Here is a 14,126-nt window from a genome sequence, read left to right as displayed (position 1 = left end):
TGAACAGCTACAGGAAGGGACTTACTTCCCAGACCAGAAAATAACTGTTGGGGTTGTTGAAATGCCTGTAGTTATCCTTGAGGACCCAGCCTACCCCTTAATGACATGGCTCATGAAGCCATACGCAGGCAGCCTGGACAGTAGTAGGGAGCTGTTCAACTATAGGCTGAGCAAGTGCAGAATGGTGGTAGAATGTGCATTTGGACGTTAAAAGCCTGCTGGCACAGTTTACTGACTCGGTTAGAGCTCAGTGAAACCAATATTCCAATTGTTATTGCCGTTTGCTGTGTGCTTCGCAATCTCTGTGAGAGTAAGGGGGAGACGTTTATGTCGGGGTGGGGGTTGAGGCAAATTGCCTGGCCGCTGATTACGTGCAGTCAGATACCAAGGTGATTAGAAGAGACAGCAGAGCGTACTGCGCATCAGAGAAGCTTTGAAAACCAGTTTCATGACTGGCCAGGTTACGGTGTGACAGTTCTGTTTGAAAACCTGCCCCATTGTTTCACTCTATAACCCATTGTTATACTTCCTTCTAAGCCAACCGCCCTCCCTACTTTGATCACCATTTGCAGAGGCAATAAAGTTATTATTGTTTCAAAATCATGCATTCTTTATTAATTCATCACACAAATAGGGGGATAACTGCCAAAGTAGCCCAAGAGGGGTGGGGGAGGAGGGAAGCACTGGGTGGGGTGGTGGATGAGGAGAGGAGGGAAGGACAAGGCCACATTGTACTTCAAAACTTATTGAATGCCAGCCTTTTGTTGCTTGGGCAGTCCTATGGGTTGGAGTGGTTGGGTGCCCAGAGGGCCCCCCACCCACGTTCTTGGGCATCTGGGTCAGGAGGCTATGGAACTTGGGGAGGAGGGCGGACAGTTACACAGAGGCAGCAGCAGCAGTCTGTGCTCCTGGTACCTTTCCTACAGCTCCACCAGACGCCGGAGCATATCAGTTTGATCTCCCAGTGGCCTCAGCATTGCATCCTGCCTCTGCTCATCATGCTGCCACCATCTCTCATCTTGCTCCCACAACCTCTCTTCTTGCTCCTGCCACCTCTCATCTCATTCATCCCTCCTGTCCTCGTGTTCATTTGCTGCTTTCCTGGATTTTGACATTGTTTGCCTCCACGCATTCTGCTGAACTCTTTCAGTGCGGGAGGACTGCATGAGCTCAGAGAACATTTAATCATGAGTGTGGTTTTTTCGCCTTCTTGTCTGTGCTCGTGTTTGGGACAGAGATGATAGGGGTAGCATTGAAACATTTGCAGCTGCAGGAGGAAAAAAAGGGGGAGTAGTATTTAAAACGACACATTTTAGAGAACAATGGGTAGATTCTTTCACGATGAATCAAGCTATTAACATTATATAGCACATGTGCTTTTGGTACAAGGTCACATTTTGCCTCTTATGTTGAGGGCCTGCCAGTTTGGTGTGAGAGATCACACATGCAGGGCTGGGCAACAGAATTCAGCTTGCAGACAGCCATGGTAAGTCACAGTCTTTCAGCTTCCTCAACCTTCATAACATGTGGGAATGGTTTCAAACAGCAGCACCTTCCTTTCCCATACCAAGCACCCGTTGAGTTGGCCATTTAAAAGGAAGGGCTGTACTGGCCGCAAATGCATCCCAAGTCTTCAGAGCAAACTAATCATTAAACATGCTTGCTTTTAAACCATGCATTATATTTACAAAGGTACACTCACCAGAGGTGCCTTCTCTGGCTTTGTTGTCCATGAGCCCACCTTGGGAGGATTGGAAGGGCATTGGCTCCAGGGTGATAAACAGTTCTTGACTGTTGGGGACAATGGTTTCTCCGCTTGCATGCTGTGTGCTGTCCTCATCATCTTCCACCTCCTCATCTTCATTGTCCCCAAAATCCTCATCCCTGTTGCATGAGACTTCCCCTTTGCAGGTGTACACGGACAGGGGTGGGGTAGTGGTAGGCCCCCCCCCCCTAGAATTTCATGCAGCTCATCATAGAAGTGGTATGTCTGGGGCTTTGACCCAGAGAAGCCGTTTGCCTCTTGGCTTTTTGGTAGGCTTGCCTGAGCTCCTTAATTTTCATGTGGCACTGCTGCGGGTCCCTGTTGTAGCCTCTGTCCATCATGCCCTTGGAGATTTTTTTCTAATATTTTGGCATTTCGTCTTTTGGAACAGAGTTTTGATATCACAGATTTGTCTCACCAAACAGCGATCAGAGCCAGTACCTCCCATTCAGTCCATGCTGGAGCTCTTTTGCAATTCTGGGACTGCATGGTCACCTGTGCTGATGAGCTCTGCATGGTTACCTCTGCGGATCAGCTTGCCCCTGCTGGTCAAACAGGAAATGAAATTCAAAAGTTCTCAGGGCTTTTTCTGTCTACCTAGCCAGTGCATCTGAGTTAAGAGTGCTGTCCAAAGCGGTCACAATGGAGCACTCTGGGATAGCTCCCGGAGGCCAATACCATCAAATTGCATACGCACTACCCCAAATTTGACCCAGCGATGTCGATTTCAGTGCTAATCCCCTCGTCGGGGAGGAGTACAGAAATCGATTTCAAGAGCCCTTTAAGTCGACAAACATGGCTTCGTTGTGTGGATGGGTGCAGGGTTACATTGATCTAATGCTGCTAAATTTGACCTAAACTCATAGTGTAGACCAGGGCTTAGTATTCTGTGTTGTAATTGAAATCAATATATTTGAAAATAGAGAAAATATCCAAAAATATTTAAATAAATGGTATTCTATTGTTGTTTAACAGCACAATTAATCACAATTATTTTTTTAATCACTTGACCGCCTTATTATTAATTTATTATTGTTATTTTATTTATCACTTTTTTAATCTCTAAAGAAGGCCCATAGAGTTTCTTTATCACTTTTTAGTTTCTTCTTTTTTTAACCAGAAATTCAGTTCTTGTCTCCCATTTTTCCTGAAAAGCTCTATGGACAGCTGGAGAGTTGGTAAGATTCTGACACCAGAGATCCCAAGGCAGGAAAATTTGACTAGCTAAAAGAGAAAAGGATTTTTAAGCAATTTGTTTAAAACTCTTGCTTGTTTTTGTGTTAGCTTTTGAGCTAGGTGCTTCAGCTAAATAAGTGCTATCTTTGTTAAAGATTAAACACTACAGACAGTCCATTAAAGATTCAGAACTCCCAGTCCACATCTGAGAAAGTTTCTAATGAGAACTTAGATTTATAAAGAAAATTTCTTAAAGGGCCCAATTAAAAATGATCACTCAAACTAATTAATGGATTTACTTGTAAATTCTTCAAAAAATCATTCTGTGCTCACAGAATAAGTGCTGTAAGTTTGGAAAGGATACATAACAAGAGGTAAGCAGGCACATTCTCCACTAGTGTAAATGAGTGCCACTCCACTGACTTCAATGGAGTTTAACCCATTTACATCAGCAGATAATTTAGCCCAAAATATTTCCTAGTGCAGAGCTTTTTGAAAAACATCCACTCTTGATTCAAAAATTGTCAGTGATGGAGAATCCACCATGAAACTGAAGAAGTTGTTCCAGTGGTTAATTACTTTCACTGTTAAAAATGTATGCCTTATTTCCAATCTGAATGGATCTAGCTCTAACTTCCAGCCATTGGACTGTGTTCTACCTTTCTCTGCTAGACTACAGAACCATTATTAAATATTCATTCCCATGTAGGTACTTACAGACTGTAATCAAGTCACCCCTTAATCTTTTCTTTTGAAATGAAACTCATCCCAGCCCGGCCACCTCCCCCTCGCAACAAAGGCCTGAGTGGTCCGTCCCTGTTCAGCTAAGCATTTCAGCACCTCGCTGCGTGTCTGAAGTGAATGATGATTCAAGATTGTCAAATAACAGGCTCACCTGGAATTATTTAATCAAGGATTATCAATCAGAGATTAGTATAGGAATGTACAGAATACAGAAAGAATAGATACATTACCACCCTGGATGTAAGGTAAAGAGCTGGCTCTGGCTCTCTTCTTTGCTGTAACCGGTGGGATGTGCAGTTTTGTTCCCCAACTAAGTTCCCAAACTTCTGTCATTAGATAGGGTTTTTAGACGGATACCCCTCTTTGCCAAAAGAACTCTCCCAGAACCATATGCTCTGATGACATTTAATATCTTTCAGTGGGTCCTCTTTCCTCCATAATCATTCTTCCCTGTTGATTCCCCAATAGGAAACATTATCTATATAAAGGGGATGGCTTCCATGAGCATCTGGAATTTTATAGACACGGAGGCGCCAAGGATTATTAGATACAGCCTAATGCATAGAATTCCTGAATAGGGTTACTTGTCGGTTAAAGGCTAGTATTCTGGGCCTTAGAATTTAAACATTCTCTTTGTTAATACTAAGTTTTTTTTCTCCTGCTGACAACAGTTCATCTTAATTAATTAGCCTCTTAGAGTTGATTGGGCAGCTCCCATTTTTTCACGTTCTCTGTATGTGTATATATCTCCTCACTATTTGTTCCATTCTGTGCATCTGCTGAAGTGGGCTGTAGCCCATGAAAGCTTATGCTCAAATACATTTGTTAGTGTCTAAGGTGCCATAAGTACTTCTGTTCTTTTAACAACATAACATAAGCCCATTCGCTTCTATGGGACTTAAGTGTATGCTTTGTTTAAGCATGTGCTTAAGTGCTTTGCTAAATATAGATGGGATTAAGTGCATGCTTTGCTGAACTGGGTCCTGAGCCAGCAGAGAGCCTGTGCAACATCCTTTGAAGTTGATGACAAAGTCAGGCTCTGTCAGACCAACTAGGAAAATGAGTAATTATAAGGAATGGGACAGGGAGCACCCAATAAAGTGGAACTACTCTGGGGGGATAACCTTTAGCTTCTGCTAGACAATAGTGCATGGGGACAGATTCATCCCTTGTGTAACTGCACTGAAGTCAGTGTAGTTACACCAGAGATGAGTTTGTCCCCTGGTTTACATTCTGGCACATAGAGTAACTGACCAAATTTTGAGTGAATGTGGTGTCTGATCCAGTGTCTGTTGAAATCATTGGGAGTGTTTCCACGGACATCAGTGCACATTGACTCAGGATCTTAGTGCTGATGAGGTGTGCTGGACTGACAGCCACAGAGAATATAGCTAAGGTGGAATACAGGCTTCATCCTACAACCCGTCAATTTCCAGCCTTGAGCTGGAAGGAACCATCTCTTGGGTGTGAGGAATGGGAGGGGGAGGATTTGGTAGTCCTTTGGCTTTTCCATTGAACCTGCCAACTATTGTCCACTTTAGAAGGGACCATTTTGGTCATTTGTCAGACCTCCTACTTAACACAGGCCAGGGTACCTCACCCAGTAATTCCTGCATCAAGCCCATGGCTTCTGATTGAGCTAGACAGACACCCAGGGTATGTTTATACTACCCGCCGGATCAGCGGATAGTGTTTGATGTATCGGGGATCAATTTATCACATCTCATTGATCCGCTAATCGATGCCTGTACTCCACCTCAGCAGGAGGAGTAAGCAAAGTCGAGGAGTCGACGGGGAAGCTGTGGCAGTCAACTCGCCGCAGTGAGGATGGCCAGGTAAGTCAAACTAAGATACTTTGACTTGTAGCTGAAGTTGCATATCTTAATTTGACACCCTCCCTCCTCGCTAGTGTAGCCCAGGCCCCAGTCTTAATTTACAGTCTAGGATAATGTGTTTGTGATGGTTATGGGGCTTATTTGGCCTACTCTTTTTCTAAATGCCAGTTTGATGATCTGCTCCCATGTGCTTGAAAATAACACCACTGCTTGTGCCAAAAACCAGGTGTGGGTTTTGGACCGTGGATACCACCCTCAATTTTGCCTCACTTTCCTTGCACCGTGAAGCCACTAGATGCCTTGGAATGGCTCACGTTGGCTCAGAAGCTAATGCTTATTCCCAGCTGTTTCAGGGAATTATTTGCAGCCTGGTCATGTGTCACCCCTGTAATTACACATAGACGCACTGCCTGGCAGGGACATGGTGACAATTAGGCCTGGAGAGTTGGCAAGCCACCCAGCCTTGTGAACATGCCATTGTTCTCCCAAAAGAATTCCCCCCTCAGGTCGCTTCATCAGAAGGGAAAACAACTTGTTCCTCCTGTTTCATCATCTATTAACCCTTCTCCCAGCAACCACCTCAGCCAGCCATGGCACTGATGCATGGCAGCTATAGCAGCATTTGTTTAAAATCAGCAAAATAAGGATCAATGTGTTTTTTACCTCTGTTGGCTCAAGGCAGTTTGACCCTAGGCTCCGGTAGGGAGTAAAGGGAGCTATGAGAACAAGGAGTAGATAGAGCTGAATGATCCTTGATACAACAAGGCCATTAGCTAAAGTTTCACCTGAAAGACAAAGAGGGTCCTGTTAAGAGTCCTTATCATTAGTGTCTACATTGGATGGCACTTCTCTATTTGTCTGTGCCAATGACAACCCCCCCGCCCTTGTGCTCCCCAAAGGAATGGACCTTCTTGCTAGCTGCCTGAATGACTTCTGACTTCTGTTCCAGCTCATGAGTTAAAACAGTTGTTTGCTCCTTGGAGTCTCTATCATCATTTTTTAGATTGCTTTAGCAGCTTGGGAAAGGCACCACATTGACAACCCTGGAGACTGGAACCCTTCCTCTGTCCATAGAGCAGGTATAGCACATGCAGCATCAGTGGAAGCTTTTGCGCTTCCTGGCAAAGTGCCTCAACCCTGAGCAAGAAGGACCCAACTCTAGGGGTTGAGAGGGGAGTTCATTCCCCGTATCTTTTAAGTCCTTGGCCTCTCTACTGAGCCTGCCATTAGGAGAGCCTTGTGGTGCCAACTGTAATGTCCACTAGAACTGAGTTGAAACTAGGGTGACCATTTGTCCCGATTTTATAGGGACAGTCATGATATTTTGGGGCTTTATCTTATACAGGTGCCTATTACCCCTCACCTCTTGTCCCGATTGTTCACACTTGCTATCTGGTCACCCTAGTTGAAACTAACAGTTTATTTCATAGGAACATAGGAATTGTCAGACTGGATCAGAGCCATGGTCCATTTAGTTCAGTTTCCTGTTTCCAACGTGGCCAGCACCAACTGCTTCCTACAGTACTACTGCCTGGACAGTTATTCCCCATTTTGTAGGGCCTTGTCTATACCACAGAATTTTGTTAATGAAAATTATGTCGACATTCAAAAAGCAATATAATAAAAATCAGTATTGCATGTTCACACTTGCTCCCTCTGTCGGCAGAGCGGGTCCACAATTGGGGCACTATCATCAATAGTGTGAGCAATGCACTGTGGGTACCTATTCCACTGTCCACCTCGATACCTTCTGTTGATAGGTCTTGTGGGAAGGCGGAGCAGATTACAGTGCATCTTGGGACTGGGCTAAATGTCCCATGATGCATTGTTTTCTCTCCCAGCACTCCATGGGCTTCCAGCTTTCTTTCGTGGCAGTTTTCAACAGCTTTTGTTTGATGTGCTGCAGCCCAGCATCTTTGTGAGAAGGAATGGATCGCACACAGCTCTCCTATGCTCTGTTAACCGTCACTAAGACAATGTGGATGGTAGTGCAGTTAATCACAAAGCTCCTAACTGAAGAAGACTCCCAGTTGGCTGACATGCTGTGTGATATGGATAGAAGCAACTTTAGATTGCTTTTGGCATTCACGGAACAGCTGCAGATGGTGGACTGTCACTTTTGGGCTCGGGAAACGAGCACTGAATAGTGGGACTGTATTGTCATGCAGGTCTGGGATGACAAGCAGTGGCTGCAGAACTTTCAGATGCAGAAAGCCACCTTCCTGGAACTGTGCGCAGAGATTGCCTCAGCACTATGGTGCAAGGACACCAGAATGAGAGCTGCCCTATCAGTAGAAAAGTGCGTGGCAATCGCTGTGTGGAAGCTGGTGACTCCAGAATGCTACCGGTCAGTCACAAATCAATTTGGAGTTGGGAAGTCGGTCATTGGGGCTGCATTAATGAAAGTGTGCAGGGCGATTAATTGCATCCTGCTACGAAGGACCATGACTCTGGGTAAAGTGCATGAAATAGTGGACGACTTTGCAGAAATGGGTTTCCCTAAATGGAGGAGCGATAGATGCCACACACGCTCCAGTTTTGTCACCAGACCATCTTGCAATGGAGTATATCAATAGGAAGGGGTACTTCTCCATGGTGTTGCAGGCGCTTGTGGATCACTGTGGGCAGGGCCGGCTCCAGGTACCAGCTTATCAACCAGGTGCTTGGGGTGGCAACTCTGGAGAGGGGTGGCACTTTCACGTATTCAGTGGCAATTTGGCAGAGGGTCCCGCACTCCCGCTCAGAGCGAAGGATCTCCTGCTGAATTGCTGCAGATCGCAATCGCAATCTGCTTTTTTTTGTTCGGTTTTTGTTTTGGCTGCTTGGGCCGGCCAAACCCCTGGAGCCGGCCCTGACTGTGGGCGTTTCACTGACATCAACACGGGATGGTCCGGGAACGTGCATGATGCGTGCATCTTTAGGAACGCTGACTTGTATAGAAAGCTACAAGTGTGGACTTTCTTTGCAGACCAGAAGATTACAGTGGGAGATGTTGAAATGCACATGGTGATCCTGGGAGGCCCAGTGTACCCCTTACACCTATGGCTTATGAAACCTTACATGGGAAACCTGGACAGAATTAAGAAGCGGTTCAACAACAGGCTGAGTGGGTGCTGGATGACAGTGGAATGTGCCTTTGGCAGATTAAAGGCACGCTGGTGATGCCTTTATGGCAGGTTAGACCTCAATGAGGATACTATTGCCATAGTCATAGCCATGTGCTGTACATTGCATAATCTTTGTGAAGCTAAGGGTGAAAGTTTTGCTCAGTGGGGGACTGTTGAGGCAGACCACTTGGCTACTGATTTTGAGCAGCCAGATACCAGGGCTATCAGAGGGGCCCAAAGGAGGACAATTTGAATCAGGGAGGCTTTGAGGCAACACTTTGAAAATGAGAACTAGTAATGTATATCTCTATGATTGATGCTGCAATGTTACATTACATGTAGTTTTCCTGGGAAGCAATGGTGACATCTGGGGCCTTACATTCCAGTATGCAAATGATTAAACTGCCTGAATATGTATTGGTAGTGCCTGCTAACTCAGTTTGTAGGAAACAAATAAAGATGAATTACCATTAAAAAACTTTGCTTTTATTGCACAAGAAACAACACACAGACACACACACACACACAGACACACACACAGAGGCTTGGTGGGAAAGGAGGTACCAGGGAAAGGCAGATTTTCAGAGCTATGTATAGGTCCAACTATCATTTTGAAAGTAGTCCAAGGAGGTAGAGTGAAGGGGAAACCAAGAAGTCCCAGAAAGTGGAAAGGACTTTGTGGGTGGAGTTTGGGGCGGCAAGGAAAAGAGTTCTGAATGTGTTGCAGGGGAGGGCAGACATGCATTTGCTCAATCTGCAGCCTCATTTATGACTTCAGCATCTGTGTTTGCTTCTCCATGGCTACAATCATCTGCTCAGTAGTGTCATTAACAAACTTATGATTTTTTCTGCCTGCTGTTTGGCTTCCCTCCACTCCTTGCATTCACTTTTCTCTGCATTGGAGAAAGGCAGTACCTCCCACAACATGTCGTCTTTGCCCCATCTTGGGCACTTTCTTATCCGGTGGAGATGCTCGGCCACTGCATATGGCAATCCATGGAGAGGATGGAGAGTGAGGAGACTGACAATCCAGTGATGAATTAATTATTGGCTTACTGGGCACACAAAAACATGACCCTGGAAAATTAGATTGTTCGTGATGCCCCTCCCCTTTGATTTCACCATACATAGTCATGACTAAGCTGGGAGTGACTCCACTGGATCACAGGTGGTGCCCTGCTATTGTCCAGCCTGCAACTGCTAAAAAGAGGAAGAAATATATTATTATTTGTAGCACCCTGAGGCCCCAGTCAGCATCAGGGCTCCATAGTACTGAGTGCTGCACAAATTCAAAATCAGTAAAAAAGCACTTAGCGTGTTGCAGTGAATGAACCCAAATGTCCAAAGATTCAGTTAGGACAAACAAGTGCTTTAGAGTTTAAAAAAATCATGAGCTTAAAATCATTGCATAGCACAAAAAAATTACCCCTCCCCCCCGCATCTCTCAGCTATGAAAAGACTATTGGTACCCTAGCAGGGCAGAGATCAGGCAACTGCTCAAATTTTACAGCTGAGAATGAGTTAGTAGCTGAACTGAGGAGCAAAAAAGGGAGGTGTAAGCATCCCTCACAAACATCATATCTCAGGCCAGGAGACTGGTGAGGTCTGAACAGGAGAATGTCTGAGAATAGGTAAAGCAAAAAAGAAGGAGAAATAAGGGCTCAGTCATGCAAGGTATTGCTTATTGGACCAATTGCTGCTCTTGATTACATCTGTGTAAATCTGGAGTAAATTCTCTGAAGTCAATGAAATTACTCTAGATTTATATTGTGTAAACAGAATTTGGCTCTATGCTTACTATTTAAATGATTTCTTCTCCATATAAGACTATATCTCTTTTTATTGCTACTCAATCCACCATGCTTCCCCCTTCCCAGCACCTCTTGGACGTTCCTCAAGGTGGCTTCCCTTCCAGGTCCCTGTTCCACAGAGCAGCAGTAGCAATGACAGGTGGATTTCCTGTCTGGCTGTAGGGTAGCTGGCTAGCGATGGGCCAGCCTGCTTTCACACTGTGCTGGATGGTAGGTTGAGGAATGGCTTCCTTTATTGCCTGAGGTGGATTTGACTGGGGGGAGCGGTCCCTGGGGCTGGTGGTAAGATGATATTCCTTGGCTGGTGGTGGAATGCAGGTCAGGGATGGGTTTCCCCTGACCTGCACTGTGGATCATGGGAGAGAGAAGGTGATGCCAGAGTCCATTCTAGTACTGAAAATTCCAGTTCTGAACTGGAGATAGGCAGAGCAGTGCCAGTGCAGAGGCAGCCACCCAGGTTTGTACAGCATGCACTGTAGGTAGCCATTCAAGAAGGCAGCCATAGCAAAAGGTATAAAAAAGTCAATGGGTGATGCTGCCAGTCCATCCCATCTCCCCTGTGATGACGCTGCCAGCTGCGTTGTACAGCCCATGCGTTCTGAGACATCTCCCAGGGCCTGAATGAATATTGTCTGTTAATCACTTTTCACTGACAATTCTCTTATGGTCCAGGGGCTTAGGCCCCACTGGCTGTTAGGCCTGTGCCTCAGTTCTGCCGTCACCATCCAGTTCCATTTCCCCTCATGCCTTTTCAGCTCCTGAGCATCCACAACCCCACCCCTGATCAACCACCGTTTGCCAAGGTTATGAGATTATCACTCTCTGCCTCCTCAGGCAAGGGTGTTCTGCCACTCATGGCTGCGTTTGTGCTGCATGCAACACACCAGGAATAGCCTGCTAACTCTTATGGATACATCTTGTCATGGATGCATTAACTGTCAAGCCAGCCTGAAGCAGACCTGAATATCAGCTTGAGATGACCCAAAGACCTCTCAGTAACCATTCTGATAGACCTTGGGACCATGGTAGATCCGTGTTGCACCCTAGTATGAAGGTCAAGCAGTCAAAAACCTTGAGATTGAGAAAATGGTAATTTGGGGGTTCATTTTATTTTTTCTTCTTGTTTCTGTATCTTTAGACTTGGATCATGTTTTCAAGCTTCTGTTTGTAACCATAAGGTCGAGAAGCGTACTTTTTTTTTTCCCAAATGAAAGCTGTGATTCTCACGTAATCATGATTCCAGATGCTGGGGCTTTGAGAAACCATTAAATATTGCAAGATTTGTGATAAAATCTTGAGAATTGGCAATACAGCTTCCCAGGGACGTTCTGAGGTTTGACTAGTTCAGATTTCTAAAGCCCTCAGCTAGCTGTACTTCCAACTCTCACAAACTGATCCTACGAATCACAATATTTGGTGCTTTTCTTAGAGCCCCAGGCTCTGGATTAATCTGATTACATGAGAAACTCAGCTTTGTTTGTTTGTTTGAATGGTTGTAGCTCTCCTAGTTGGTGACAGAAGCTTGAAAAAGTGAACCCAAAGGCACAATAAACCTGAAGGCAAGTAAAAGGACCTAAAATATATGATCTTACAACAAATCTCATGATTTAAAAGATAATTTCATGTTTTTTTTTCAGGCCTCACATGATTTTTGAACTTTTGGAGCCATACCGTTAAAGGTGCTACAGAGGGGTACAGCATTATTCTTAATACTCCAGATCTGAACTCCTCCAAACTTTAGGGAAGTTGGGATCAAGTTTCAAACTTTGCTTCTCGCACCCATCTCTAATCATTGTTATTATTTGGTCTAGAATAACCGTAATAATACCCAGCTGTTTTTCATTAGTAGCTCTCAAAGGATTTTACAAGTGAGGTCAGGATCATTATTTTCATTTTATAGATGGGGAAATTGAGGCATGGGGAGCTAAAGTGACTTGCCTAATGTCACCCCACTGGCCAGTGACAGCCAAGGATAGAACCCAGCTCTCCTGAGTCCAGTGTTATAAAGTTTATACATGGGTAGAGCTAATAGGCATAGTGCTGCTGCCTGTGCCATACCTGTGTGGTTTCAGGGTATTCAAGCTGGCACTTTTCAGCAGCATAAAATTCAGCTACATAAATAAATAATAGAGGAAGAAGAAAAAAAATACACAGGCCCAAGCAAACCCTTGATTGCATCACATAAAAAGAGGATCATAAGGCCCATTGGGTCAGATGCCTTGGAGCCAAGCCAGCCTGGACAGTGTTTAAATAGAAAGGTTACGTATAAGATTTATTTAATGTTTTAATTAGTTGCTTGTTTATATGACTCAGTAATTCTTTGGTAATGTTTGCTTTGCTGGCTCAAAGAGTGTTTCAAAATCCTGGCTGTACAAATTTCAAGCCCAGCCAGTGTTCCAGGAAAGCCTTTGTTCTCAGCTCCTGCCGTTCAGTTTTAAAATGGACCAAAATCATAAGGCCCTTTGCCCTGGAGGAGATTGCAACACCGCTAGCTCCTCCCCACTCGCGGGGTGTGTTATCTAGGTCATGAGAGGGGGCGGGGCAAAAGGATCTTGTGCCACTGATCCCAAACACAGCTATGCTGGTGATCATCTGTGACATTGCTATGGTCCTGTGATCAGTAAAGGTTTTGTCTACATTAAAGTAGGCAGACCATTCATCTGGTTTTAACCTGGACAGCCCTAATTTTCAATGCTTTGTCCCCTGTCCGGTACTGAGATAAAACTGGTTTCATCCAGTATCACGGACAGGGGATGGCATTCTGAACAGCGCACTGCTCTGCCCCCAACCAACATGACCTGACACACACAGTGCACATGAGATCACACCTGTGGGGTGGGATCACGCCATTCCTGCTAGTACCAGAATGTCCGGTATTCTAGGGGTGCATGAGTGGCCACCCTACGTTAATGTCACTGTGTCTGAACCACCCTGTTAGCTAACATGATACTGAACATGGTTTAACAATCAATGTAAACCAATACAAGCTATGTCCAACATTGTATCAGTATCTGCAATTGTTCGCTATCCTATTCAGGCATGGTAATAGTTTGTAGGGTGAACTGGCCCCAAGCAGAGCTAGCCAAATCTCTGGCTGCACAGAACCTGCAGGAAGCATGATACATCCTCTGCTGTTTTATGGCAGCTCTTGCTTCAGTGTGTGTGAACCACCCAGGAGCCTGCAGGAAAAAGCCTGGTTGACTTAGCTTGAGTTTGTGCTGGAGGCTCCATCCTGGATCACCAGTAGAAGGGTTTTCAGATGGAAGGTGATGCTGTGGAGATGGTACCCCATCCATTCAGCATGGAAAGAGAGGCTCTATGCAGGAGACCTCCCTCCACACACCTCCCTCCTCACATGCCCATCCCTCCGTGCTGGAAATAGCACAATCCAACTGAAAAAATCCCATCTGTGGCTGTGTCAAGTTTAAGTTCAGATGAGGCAGGCAAATGCTCACTCACCACTGTGCATGACCCTTTCAGCCTCCTGAAAATTAGGCCCTTAAATTGGCAAAAGCGCTAATACATTTGCAATAAGGAATAATCCTGCACTGACAGGGAAATGGACTGTGTGGTCAAATAGGATTCTTTCACCACTAACATCTATGGTCCCGACCCGTTATTCTCCATGAAGCATATCGCAAAACACAGCTGCTCAGGTCCCTGAGGTTTTACACTTATTTATATGACT

The sequence above is a fragment of the Gopherus evgoodei genome, chromosome 10 (genome assembly GCF_007399415.2).
Source record: "Gopherus evgoodei ecotype Sinaloan lineage chromosome 10, rGopEvg1_v1.p, whole genome shotgun sequence".
Classification (NCBI taxonomy): domain Eukaryota; kingdom Metazoa; phylum Chordata; order Testudines; family Testudinidae; genus Gopherus; species Gopherus evgoodei.
Note: the sequence above shows the minus strand (reverse complement) of the source record.